At 38.4% G+C, this 12,195-nt stretch overlaps 1 protein-coding gene across 4 annotated transcripts in view; it reads left to right on the forward strand.

The window, feature by feature from the left end:
* Positions 1 to 12,195, forward strand: part of hivep3b (HIVEP zinc finger 3b) — a 50,376-nt gene that overhangs the window by 11,974 nt on the left and 26,207 nt on the right. For 2 of the 4 annotated variants that reach the window (XM_028470127.1, XM_028470130.1), the window contains exon 2: positions 10,985 to 11,098. The exons of the other annotated variants lie outside the window; for them this stretch is intronic. The gene's annotated coding sequence lies outside the window, so the exon portion shown is untranslated. The remainder of the gene's footprint in view (positions 1 to 10,984; positions 11,099 to 12,195) is intronic. 4 annotated transcript variants of the gene reach the window in all.

The following is a 12,195-nucleotide window of genomic DNA, read 5'->3' on the forward strand; positions in this document are numbered from 1 at the left end:
TTGCACCCAGGTAGTCCCCCTCCTCCTCTGTCTGCATTTGGCCGTGCACTGTCAGCACAGCACAAGTCAGAGCAGCCCCAGAAGAAGCACTGCAGACTTTGATTTTTCATCAACACTTTGCAACTCTTATGAGCTTAATGGCACTTCCATCGTCCTCCGAGGAGCCTCTCACCTCCCACTCTTGCCCCAGTGTTAGCTGAAGAAGAGATTTTTGGTCCAGTGGGTTAGACAGGAGACAAGTGTTAAGGCTGCAAACAGAATCCTTCGGAATCTCACACTTGACTTTTGACACCTGTGCCCAGAAGCAGGAATCCACTGAAAGACTCAAATTGCATGACTCATGTAATTCTCATATACCAGAATCATCTGTTTTTTTTCCCCTTCTCTTGTTTCCCCCAATCTGTTGGAGCATGGTTTAGTTTGTGAAAGGCTGATTTGAGATTTGTTTTCATGTGCGACAGATATAGACTAACTCTTGCTGCACCTGAAGAAAGTCTCCAATTATAGTGGGAATGCCTTAATTACTCAGAAGAGAGAGATCAGCACAGCCTTTAGTGACAGATTTGCAAAAACAGATTAGATTTAGTGGGTGCAGAGTGTACACATCCATTTTTCTCTCAGCTGGAGAGTGTCAGACTCACAAACATGTCGCAGAAACAAAAAACTAACTGGCAAAAGCAGGATTGCTTAAGTGTCCAAGTTATTACATCTATCTATCTTCTACACCCTGGGGGGTTTCTGGGGGCAAGTATATGACACTATATGTTAACTGGTATCTCTGTGACAATATTGTGTAGCAAAGGTAGCATTTGGCAAAGGGCTAATATATGATAGCGGTGATGCTTTATTCACTTTTGAACTTCAAGATTAGTCCTTTGATGAAATACACATTCACTACATTGTAGGAGACAACGTTTTCTGCATGAAGTTTAAATCCTAAACTCATTGGTCACACTTTTATGTTCTTGTTTCCGTGATTAATCACATATTGTTATCGTTATTGTGGCTTGTTTCCTTAAACCATTTCCTTTTTTCATTGAATAGAAAGTGCAAACAGATAACTCGGTCTGCTCTCGGCTTTAAGGGAGTATCGGAGATTCAGCTCATCAATCTATGTAATGCACTCTTTATTGCTTTTCTTTGAGACTACGTTGTTATCAGATTACCCCCGACTGCAGTTTCTCACAGCATATGGTGTGATACTTGTTTACGTTGTCTCCTTTGACTAAGTCTTTTCGGCTGCTTTTTCTGGGATGGATGGATTGATGGGTGGATAGATGGCTTTAAATGCATCTCCCTAATCCTTTTAGAATTGATGGGATCTGCAGATTGGAAACTTGCAACACAAGAAATATATCATAAAGTAACTACAACCTGTTAGGGGTTGAACGACTTCACAATTTTAAAGGTCGATTTTATGTGCATACTGTACTAGTAGAGTCAATGACGACTAGTCGAGCAAGAGCCAAAGCCGAACCGAGTGGCAGCCAAGTGCTGGTGTTGTGCCAAAATCTGACCTGAAAAAATCTGTGACCGGAGGTTGCGACAGTTCCAACCCCTGCGGCTTCTGGGTGGACATTTACTCCTCCTTAAACACGTTTGTAATTCTTCTCCAGTCTCCATTTACTTCACCCACCGGTATGTCATGTCTATTAAATAGCTCCTTAATAGCTACGAAGAGGTTTACGCAGTTGACGTAGCACTCTTCTTCTTTACCACTGAGCAGCGGCAGCGGTCACAGATTTTTTTTGAGTCACAGATTTTGGCACAACACCGCCCGCCCCTGGGACACGGGACATGCTATAGAAGCTAAGTAAACCCAGAAACACTGCTGCTTTGCCTACCGTGAGTCTACGGTAACTATTAAACCCTGAGGCTTCCTCAGAGCTGGGCGTTTAGACTTTGTTTGAGCTGTTTTTACAGTTACCAAAGCCGGTGTTGTGCCAAAATCTGTGACCCGAAAAAATCTGTGACCGCTGCGGCTTCTCTGCGGTAGATAAGAAGAGTGCTAAACCTCTTCGTAGCTATTAAGGAGCTATTTACTCCCCCTTAAACATGACGCTCCGGTGGGTGAAATAAATGCAGGCTGGACAAGAATTACAAACGTGTTTAAGGAGGAGTGAATGTCCACCCAGAAGCCGCAGGGGTTGGAACTGTTGCCACCTCCGGTCACAGATTTTTTCGGGTCACAGATTTTGGCACAACGGCGGTCTTCCCCCGCTAACAGAGCCTCCGTCCTGCGCTGCTGATGTTTTCCAGATCTGTTTAATACACAGACATGTTACCACTACAGCTAACGTTAGCATATATATTAGCCGTAGTAACTGCCTACCAGCTGCAGTTTGAACACAAACGAGGAAGGAGTGAGAAACGCTTGATGTTGTGCTGCCTTGCCGTGCAGGGGTACTAGGACCCTTGTTTGCTGTGTTACGCCACCATCTTGGGCAAAAGTCAGGTACTGTGACTCGTCGACGTCACGTGGACAGAGTCGCAAGACAACACCAAAGTCGACTAGTCGAATAGTCTGTTCAAACCCTATACCTGTAATTCAGCTTTATTTCCTCAGAGGCTTGTTTATTGATCGTGTTTGTTGTAAAAAATAAAATAAAATCATACCGAGAATAATATTGATCTTGTTCTCATCTAAAATCACCAAACTCTTGTTTTAATTTGTCCTTTTGAATCTCTTAAAAAGGACAAAGCTTCATGCTGAAGGTGACTTCGTCTCATCAGATTACATTTCTGCTCATAAATAGCCTACAAGGCCACGATGAGCATGAATAAAAAGTGTCGACCAGCATTATCAGACTAATGTGGCTATTCCTGTTTGTGTTCATTAGTGTTAAAGATGTGAGTATTATATCCACTCAACATATTTCACTGTAACAGTAACAAGTCCTGTTTATGGGTTCCTGTCTCCATATTGGAATCATAGCCTAGGGCAGATGTCTGCTGAGTGCAAGGCAAGCTGTAGGAGGGAGAAATTGTTCATCTCTCACTTGTTAGGACAATAATGCAGGAGCATCCGGAGAGATTAAAGGAAAAGGGGTCACATAAACCAAACTAAGGATTGTCATCTTCCTTAAGTTTCTTTTTCTTCTGATCGACATCTTCTGAATTACTTGTTCATGTGCAACTTTCACTTTAGATGAGTTTGTGTGTGTATTCACCCTATTGACACAAAAAAGGCACAGACGCCAACACCAAAATATGAATACCAATATTTTCATTGATTAGGAAGCCTAATAAGGCAACCAAGAGATAGGAAATAAATTAGATGATAGATATTTGTTGTTAGTGTATTTTACAGCTGATTTAGGACCTGTTATCATAAGAGATGCTAATGCAAGATTAAGGTTAACTTTTATTAGGTTATTTATTTCACGCTCAGTAATTGTGATTAATTGTAATTGAACTTTAGTAATTGAGAACATACATAACATTGTAATTGACTTTCTGAGGATAAAAAAATATTGCAATTTGATTGTAATTAGGGATGTCCCGATACAACTTTTTCACTTCCGATACGATATCGATATTGCAGCCTTACATATTGGCCGATACCGATGTCGATGCGATACGATATCAGCATGGAATGTTAGAAAAGGCTTGATCAAGTGATGGTTACATACATTTTAACCTTGAACATAATATCTACAGTACATGTAACCAATTGGTTATTAATAAATGGATCAGTTTTTCTCATACCTACTGTTGTTGACTATTGTTCTCTGTTTGAGTAACATCACTTTATCAAGCCTTTTCTAACATTCCACACTACAAAATAAGTTTTTTTAATTTTTTTTATTAAAGAAAAAAAGAAAATTAAATTAAATGGATGATTCATACTGATATCGGATTAATATCAGTATCGGCCGATACTTAAGGCAGCAATATTGATATCATATCGGAAATTAAAAAGTTATATCGGGACATCCCTAATACTTAATCGTGTACAGTTTGTTAATCTGTCCTCAGGGATTACCTGTGTATGTACCTGAAGTTTCAGTGTGGTGGGACAACTAGAACATGAAGTGGTGACAGTAAACATTGTCAGTTGGGAAATGTTCTTAGAGGCGACGTATTGATCTAATCTGTGTATCGATAGTGGGAAGCCCTGGCTCAGGTATTGTTTGGGGACATCACTTCATTCTGTATTCAAAGACAAGGCAGCGGCACGACTCTGAAGTATAACCAATAATCAATGGAACCTTCCACCCAATGCTGCATCAACAGCGTGTCTCCTTGACTTATAATGATAAGCTTCATTTTGCTGTTTTCCTCACTTGCGTCACCATTATTCCATCTTTTTGGCATAGTTTCTTTGCAGGCTGTGTCTCTGTTTTTTTGGGACATCTTTGTTTCTCAAACGTTCAGGCGAGCGGGCAGATGGACGCAGCACTGAGGACATTATGGATGATGGGGAAGGCGGGAGAAGAGCTGGCTGGTTGACGCTTGGTGTCAGGTTTCCCATGAAGCAGATTTTTTATAAAGCAATGACAGCTGGAGGAATCTGGGTATAATTCCCCTAACGTGGGTCACATGACCTTTAGGCTCAGTTACCCTTCAGAGCAATCTGAGCCGTTTGGGTGGTCGAAAAGGTAAAATGATTGTTGTCCATGACAGACGTGTGGCGTACAATAGTGTACGCCACACTCAAATGTTTTTTCCTTTTCCAAGTACCCTCTTTTGTCTGACTACAACATTTTGCCTAGAAAACTATTTAAAAACAACTATAGAGCATAATGATGGAATGAATGAGTGATAACACACATTTTAAAGACTCGTTTTGGAAAGAAGCAGTATTTAGTGCAGTGCTTCTCGACCTGTTTTGGATCGGGACCCTGTTTTGATATCAAGAATTTCCCAAAAGACTTTTCTAGAATTAGTTTTTGATCATGTTTGAGTTCAGATTTGTGCATTTTAGTTGAACGAGATTTATACTTCACAAAGTGAAAGTTGTTTCAAATTGTGTGTTGTTTTAATAGGATAACATATATATATATATATATATATATATATATATATATATATATATATAAAACATTTCAAAAAAACTATTTACATTTTTCAGAAAAATCTCAGTCAACCCCGACCCCAAGCGAGTTAGTGGCTTCTGAATAGATTGATTTCTATAGTTTTTATATAATTTCCAGTCATCTCACGTCTGGTCTGGGACCAAGACACTCTCTCTCTCTCTCTTAAGTACCCCCTGTAGTGCCATCGTGTACCCCCATTTGAGAAACACTGGCGTACAGCATCAGAAGCAGCATACATTGCAGAATATGTGTTCACATATAATGTATATGTGGACTTCCCCAGTGGAAGGACTAAACTACACCTCCCAGCAATAATGAGAGCAGCCAGTGACACATTTCTGTCTGTCTGCTGAAGCAAACTGGGCCAATTGGTTTAAGGCCAAGTTTAAATAAAAGCATGTTCACATTTGGTGTTTAATATCATTCATAATAATATAACATTTTAAAGTTTACAATATCAGTTTATATTCAAACAAACAACTGATCTCCAAGTAATATGTGTCTTTAAAAGTAGTTGCAATAATAAAAGTGAGTTGGATTGTTATTAGAATATTAAAAGCACACTTACGGTAACATTCCTCATGACTTTTGATGGTGCAGTGCAGATGTTTCTTCTCTCTACTGTTATTCCTAAAACTATGTATACAGTCCTGTGATTTAATGCATTTAGCCATCAATATGTTTTGCTTGGATCTTCTATTATTTAATTTTTTTGTAATTAAATAAATATCTTATTCTTTTGGCTTCAGGTTATCATCTTTGATGTTATGACATCATCAACAGTCAGGGGAAATTGTGCCTATCCATACTTTCTAAAAATGGTCAATTATGCCATGTTTTACAGATTTTTCAGATTTGTCCTAATCTGATAAGAGAGAAAAAAAAATATAAACAAAAAATATTAGATAACAATACATTTAAGAGAAAATATTAATCTAATTACAATTTATGTTTTAAAATTAATCGTATATATCTTTTCTTTTTTTTTTTTTTTTTTATAGGATTAGTCCTTGAAAAAATGTAGGGTAATATTCAAAGTAGGTATTAAAGGTACAGTCTGCAACTCTCATAAAAGTGACCTTTTTGTCATATTTGCTAAAGCTGTCACTATGTAAGGACAGCTTTACATCAAACTAGTAGTTTGTGTGAAAAAAGCAGGCTCATTGAGTCCCCCCTGTTGCTGCTGCCTTTGGTAGATTGACAGAATGCACCGCGACCGTGCAAAAAGAACCAATCAGAGTCAGGATTGTGTTTGATGGACTGTCTGACAGCTGTTGCTCACAGGCCCCGCCCCTTTTCCGGGCTGGAGCGCTGTCTTTTTTTACAGTGTATGGTCTGGAGGAGTAGAACATGGAATTTGTGATTTTTCTGCTTGAAAAGTAATTACTGCTGCTTGATTTACATTATGTTTGTTTTGTAATTGTTACACTAGAACTCTGTGGTGCATGTGTTGTGTGCGCGCAGCAGCCTCCATTTGGGCTGCTGTAAGTGACACTGTGTTGTTGCTGCTGCTGCTGAGGTGTGTGCACATTGAGAGAGAGAAGCGCTGCAGTAATATGCTTTTAACAGAGCATGTTATATTACTGTGATGTTGCTGTCGGACTAACGTTAGCTTGTTAGTACCTCTGAGGGAGGGACTTTGGAAAGTTTGGAGGCAGGGCAAGAGAGCAGCGGGGAGGGAGGGGGAGACAGGGATCTGAGAGTTGTGGACGGCACCTTTAATATTACATTATCAAAACCATGTCTGTAGTTGTTGGGGTTTTCTTTTCATTGCCAATTGAGTATGTTGGAAAATTCCTTGGACCACATGCAGAGTAAACCCGAATAAGTTACCAGAAGTTGATTAAAAAGTTACAATTTTCCAGGATTTAGAAGGTTGGGTTGGATGATTGGCTACTAACAGTTAAATTAAAGTGTTAGATGAATTCAGTTTATTTTTAAATGTTAAATGTACATGTTACACCTACTTGACATAATTAAGTTAGTAGAACTTTATCTATAACTGAATATAAACTACTTTATTACTTTGAACGTTTGGGTTTACTGTGTGCATCATATTCAACATGTGCATTGGTTGACCAACAACCTGGACATCCTGTTGTTTATGATGTCACAAACACATAAATGCAGGAGTCTACCATCTCAGCATCAAAAGCATTCATGCAATGTTTGATTCCCCCAAAATAAAGTCGTCACGTGGAGCTGCACAGCTTAGTTGGTAATATTTTAATAGTTTAAACAAAAAACTTGAATTCTGCAATGCCTGTTTGTGAGAAGTCTGCCTTCCCCCTCATTATTTGGATGTTGTTGTGAGGCAGATATCTTTAAACTTCTAAGTGATATTGAAAAGGGATTATTACCCTCAGGCAGAAGGTACCGCAGCCTGTCATGCAGAACTGTGAGGCTTCATGACAGCTTTGACCCGACCGCCATCAGACTTTAACAGACCACAACATTATTTATTCCATCTACCTCTGTTAATCTGTTTTATTAAGAACTGTTGCACCTACTCTCTTGCACATACACTTTGCACTAATATATTTATAGATTTATACTACATCCTTCTCTGCCCTGGTTTTTTTAAATTCTTTTTATTCTTGTATTCTCGTTGCTTATCCAACTGTTTTTGGTGTGGCTAAATGGAATATAATGTTGTTCTGCGGTGCATCTCTGATGTTATATTGAATAACAATAAAGGGATCTATCTATTATTATTTATTTATTTTAGTTCAAGCTCAATCCAGGATTCAATAAATATTCTATTTGTTGAATCCTAGATTCATATGAGAAACAATTAAGGGATTGTATCAAAATAAATCACACGTCTCTTCATATTTGTGTTGACTAGAACCATAACTAGTGAACACAAAATCCCTCATTAAGCACATGCAACCTCTGGTGCACATTATGACAGATTTGACATTAAAAATGACACAAATACAGACATATTTACCCTGGCTATGTTTGCTTTTTGGTTTCTCACTGTCTGTGATTAATGGGCTGTGCTGGAACTGCATTCTCCAGATACAGACACTGAGCCGCTCTCGTAGCCTTTTTAAAAATACCTTCATTAGTACATCGAGCGACTGGTGTAGCCTCAACTGAACATACAAGAGCCTTCTGTCTCATTTTGACATGTTGCTTCTCTTCTTTGTCTCGTCTGCTGCCCATCTCCTTCTAGAGCACATGTGGTCGTACGCACACACACACACACACACACTTTTTGAAAAATAAACCCTATAAACAGACTGGTTATTGCACCAGTGTTTGAGTGTTTGTATGTTTAAAGTTTTGTTGACGAGGTGTTGATGCTCTGGCAAATCATCCAAAATCTTCATGGTACGACCCAAAATGGGCACCAGTGGCTGTCAGTGAAGGATGGAGAGCCAACCTGAATTGAGTTGTTTGTCGCTGTGGGTTGACTGGCTTGGCTTTGAGTAACTCCATAATCAGAAGGATGCCCTTCTGCCAAAACTGGGAGGGGTAGGTTAAGATGTGGATGGTGTTTGAAAACACACTGCGGGTTTGTATTTGTACTATGCTATTGGCTACTGTGTGTGTGTGTGTGTGTGTGTGTGTGTGTGTGTTCACATCTTATTGCAGCCTCTGGCCCATTGTTTTGGGCCTGCACCATGACTAAAAGAGCAAACATAAAGCAGCCAACTGTGAACAATGGGTGCAGCAGGCTGCGTGCGTGGGAGAGCGTGAACCGTGATCCTGACGTCCACGCATCACTAAAACTTGTGGACATTTGGAGAAACGCTGATGAACATGTCAGTTCCACTTTCTATATTTAGCCCACCACCACCGCCGCTCTGTGCTTTGTCACTCATTTACCTCCTTTTCACAGAAGTTTGGCAGATCTTGTCAAGTTTTGTTGTCACTTTTTTTTTTTTTCCTTCTTTTGTTTGTTGAACAGTAGATCTGCCACAGTCTCAGAGTGTTTGTTCAATGCTGCAGTATTTCATGTAAGTGTTTAATTACAGGTGATCGTGTTGCCTTTGAGGCATAAAGAACATTTTGGGTTTAGCACTGCTGTCACAAATTGCTGAAAATTAAATATTGCCTGTATATTTCACTCCTCATAGCAACCAAGAAAACACAAGTTTGTTTTTAGCCTTCATCATGATAGGAATGGAATAAAGCTGCATAAATGAACATTTATGTGTTATTGCCTCATCACCATGAAAGCGAATTAGATCATGGGTACAGTGTTATATGGATGACTTAGAAATGGGGACAAAAAAGTTGACTCAAATGCTCAGTGAATCGGGGCAGCCTCCCTTTTGCCGTTTTAGAGGATTGGACATCACATCTGCTAAGGGAGTGTATCGATTGGCATTAACAAAAGACCAGCATGCTCTACTCCATTAGTGGGCCACTTGTTTGCCTGTGGGAGGCGACGCTGTACAAGCCCTGCGTTTTTTGTTTTCATTAGATGAATCCGATCATACAGTAGCACATGCAGTTGTTTTATTATCCCTCAAATGTGTGAACGCTCATAATGGGATGTTATTGTTGGAAAATGTGTGAAATCCCACTCAGGCCCATGAACTTTTATTTTGAGGTTCTCTTAGAGCAGACATGGGCAACTGGTGGCCCTCACTCTAGTTTTCTGCAGCCCCCAAAGTAATTCCCTTAAAATTGTAATTTAAGTACTTGGAACATGAAGCGCAACATAATACACAACATAACTTCCAAAACACACAAATGCGCAGCAAAATGCACAAAATACACAAAAAAAAAAATCCAAATATACACAAAATGACTCATAAACATAAAATGACAACAAAGACGGACACAACAATTTAAACAAACAAACATTATTCTAAATGCTGACATTAATATTGATCATGTGACCCTCGGATCAGTTGCCCACCCCTGTCTTAGAGCTTGTGAGGATTGTCTCTTATAGTAGACTAGATTTATATAATCTAGTTGGGTTTTTTTCATGTTACTAACATGAAATAGGCAACAGTGTTCCTATTTTTGTAATTGTGATAATGTCACAACATGTTATTTTTAGAAAACGTGAATGTTGAACAGAACAGTGACTGTGTGCCAGCCCTGAAATGGTTCAGTGTTTAAACCACCTAAACTGAGATGGACTTTAGTGCTTTGTAAACATTGCATTAGTGAGCATCGGACAACGTTAGAGTGGTACATTTTAGCTCATGATGGAAAATGTTTTACACCAGTGGTGGTTCTCAATCTTTTTAGCTCTGTGAACCCCATTTGCATTTTTGTCAAATCATGTGTACCCCCTTCTTCATATCATAAGTGCTGTCTCCATAATTTCTTATGCTTTTTCATTTGTGGAACAGTGGGCTCTCCTTAACCCATATGACTCAAACATTGGTTCCCTTAAGTGTAATATACAAATTTAAAAACAATGAGTCTAATTTAAAGTGTAATTTATTTACTTATTTAAATACCAATATATTAAATATATTACTTCAATATTAAGTAAATAATAGTCTCCTATGTAAAATCTAGCTAATTATTGTCTCCTATTGTCAGAAGTTTGATAAAAATGGCCTCTACAGCATTATATAATCCTGCTTCAATGAATTACAAGAAAATATACTATTTTAATGAGCAATGGTACTGTTAGTTTGTGGTGAATTTGTCCAAAAATTAGCCTTAAAAAGGATCTAGGAGCATTTTACAATTATTTTGAAAGGGGCGGTATTGTGAAAAATTCACTTTATAATGGTTTTGCTACAGTAGCGTGCATCCCTTTAGCCTCATTCAGAAATGAATTGTTAAATCTTTACGAGTACCCCCTGCAATGTGGAATCCTGTACTCCCAGGGCTACATGTACCCCTATTTGGGAACCACTGTTTTAGACTAATACTTACTTGATTGTGAGATAAAAGATAAGAGTAAAGCAATTAACCCATTACAATACATTTGACCAGATTCAATACTTATGTGTCTTTAGGGGGCCATCACAACCCAATGAGGCATCATCTCCGTCTCCTCTGCCCTCGCTGTTTTCCCAAGCAAGCATAAACAGGTGGAGCAACTATAAACCATGGTGGTTTCTGTGCACTAGGTAGGCTCCCTCTTTAAATGGATCTTGTTTCAATCATAACACCACAGTTGTATGGTTAGAAAGGGTCAGTTTACGGGAAGACCACACATCTGAAATAATCATGCTGAATACTCCCTTGTTTGCCCACTTTATTGTTTGTGTGTGCAGTTTATAGGGTGAAAGTCCAAAAATATTTAATCTGTATGCACAAACTACTTATTTGGTCAAAATTAAAGTCTGTGGTCATACCCAAAAATTGCACAAGGGTAATGTTTGTTTTGTAGGTGTTGCTTGTCACTGTTTTATATATTATGTGAATGTACTCATAATACACATGAAATTGCCTCCTGTGACTTTGCCATATCTATTTATATAGAATGGGAACATTTTTGCATAGTCTGTCCGGCTTCAGGAAGCTGGTTTGCTTCATCAGAGCACAAAGGGTACTTGTACAAGTCTTGTATAAAACATAAAGTATATTTATGTATTACCAATAAATAAATAAAAAAAAAAATGTTCACATTTATTTCAAAAAACACATTTAAAGTACTTTTTTTGCTTGATTTTATGCCTTAAAATACAATCCATGGGGAGCAGTCATTTTCGGCCGGATGTGACGCCAAGTCATTGATTCCGGTGCAGTGTTTACATTGGCTCCATATCTGATTTCTTTCATTTTTTTCTTTATTTCGTTTTTTTTTTTTGTGCTTTTCATCACCTTTTCTTAGTTATTGTTTTATTTATTACTAAGAGCGGCACAATATATGATACATCATGTAATCAAGATATCGTGGTTTTAAAATGTCACAAGATATATATCGTTGATGACACAAGTGGTATTGTGATATGGCGGTGGGGGGGGGGGGACACCTTAGCTGTAGACATGCTAAGGTCCATATCTTAAATCTGCACAGATGGGATTATTTTTTAAAGAACATCACAATGATGACATGATGTGGTATTAATTTTAGATTGGCATGAATTGTGAATTTTTGCGTTAAATAAGAAAAATTGGTGTTATTAATGTTATTGTTTATTTTATATTCACTTGAGTTGAATAGGTTATACCTAGAGTGTACGTAATAGTTCTCCAACCCCCGTTCTCTTATTTCTGAATC

Source organism: Gouania willdenowi, chromosome 16 (assembly GCF_900634775.1).
Source record: "Gouania willdenowi chromosome 16, fGouWil2.1, whole genome shotgun sequence".
NCBI classification, from domain to species: domain Eukaryota; kingdom Metazoa; phylum Chordata; class Actinopteri; order Blenniiformes; family Gobiesocidae; genus Gouania; species Gouania willdenowi.